The 1,454-nt window shown below is 42.2% G+C and overlaps 2 non-coding genes across 2 annotated transcripts; one reads left to right on the plus strand and one right to left on the minus strand.

The window, feature by feature from the left end:
* The first annotated feature begins 702 nt into the window (after positions 1-702).
* On the plus strand, positions 703-775 carry trnak-cuu. The gene has a single exon. It is a non-coding gene; the product is annotated as a tRNA-Lys (tRNA).
* Positions 776-1,066: 291 nt separating this feature from the next.
* Positions 1,067-1,139, minus strand: trnak-cuu. The gene has a single exon. It is a non-coding gene; the product is annotated as a tRNA-Lys (tRNA).
* Positions 1,140-1,454: the final 315 nt, after the last annotated feature.

Consider the following 1,454-nt stretch of genomic DNA (forward strand, 5'->3'; position numbering starts at 1 on the left):
TAGACATGAAATAAGTGTGATAAGGAACACAAAATGCAATGAAATCTCTCTCAAAAATATATAAACCACAGACACAGAGAAGCTTTGTAGCTGGTAATGTGATGGCTTGAAACTCTTTGTGTATCATAGGCACAAAATATACGTGTGTAATGTTTCGTGGGTAATAACCCGTTCAAATGAAGGCCTGTCAACAGGCGATTTAAATGTCTCTGGAGCTCCTCAGGATTTATTTCAAAAGGTTTTATTTGTGCTGGAACTGTAAAGTGATCAAAAAAACGAAGGCATTAAAAAGCAGAATCAAGATAGAACACTCAGTATTTCTGTCATATTAACATCAAGCTGCTCCAGCTGTTGTAGGTGCAGGGGGTGACCAGTAGGAGGCAGCGTTTCCTCTCATCTGACTGAGGCCACGTGCTTTTACTTCTTGTACTGCACACGGGTTTAAAAGAACTGCTGCTGGACACAAACCCAAAGTAAAAACACTGTAATCTCTCATAATGTTGTCCCGACCTTCCTGGTATTAACGGCTGTACAACTTCATAATAAAAGAACCACAGGGCAAAAAAAAAGAAAAGAAACAACCCAAAAAAACACACTGATTAGGGTGTAGCTGCAAAAACTTTGAAGTAGTGGCCCACAAAACAACTAACCTGTGTTTCCTGTAGGTGTATACACACGTGTCTGAGGAGTTTTGCTGTCACAGCCTGGCTAGCTCAGTTGGTAGAGCATGAGACTCTTAATCTCAGGGTCGTGGGTTTGAGCCCCCCATTGGGCGCAGCTGTTTTGGGAGTGGCACTTGAAGTGGAGAGTTTTGGGAAAAACATGCACAGTATACGCCTGGGTATTTTCTCATGAAATGCTGTGAATCTCTCAAATAAGTATTTGCAAACATCACAGGGATTACACTAGATTATTTACATGCACATGTTGAGTGTAATCCTGCAAATTTTGCAAATTCTATCTTCAAACCTGCACAGCATTCATGAGAAAACACACAGGAGTCCAATTAATGTGAATTCCCAAAACTTGCCAGTTTCCCTGTCAATTGTCATTCCCAAATGAACTGCGCCCAACGTGGGGCTCGAACCCACGACCCTGAGATTAAGAGTCTCATGCTCTACCGACTGAGCTAGCCGGGCTGTAGCAACAACACTGCAAATTCTGATTTCAGACCTGCACATTTATGAGAAAACACACACAAGCCCAATCTATGTGTCTTTCCTGAAACTTTGGAGTTGTTGTTGCTGTTGTCGTCCATTCAGCTGCTCCTGTTTTGTGTTCAGGGTCGCAACAGTGGATTCACCAAAACAAAAAAACAACAACAACAAAAAAAACAGCTGCACAAAACATGGGGCTAAAACACGCAACCCTGAGATGAACAGTCTCATGCTCTATCGAATGAGTTAAGCAGGTTGTGGAAACAGCATTGCTCATACATGCATGTGTGCATGCAG

The sequence above is a fragment of the Thalassophryne amazonica genome, chromosome 22 (assembly GCF_902500255.1).
Source record: "Thalassophryne amazonica chromosome 22, fThaAma1.1, whole genome shotgun sequence".
Lineage (NCBI taxonomy): Eukaryota > Metazoa > Chordata > Actinopteri > Batrachoidiformes > Batrachoididae > Thalassophryne > Thalassophryne amazonica.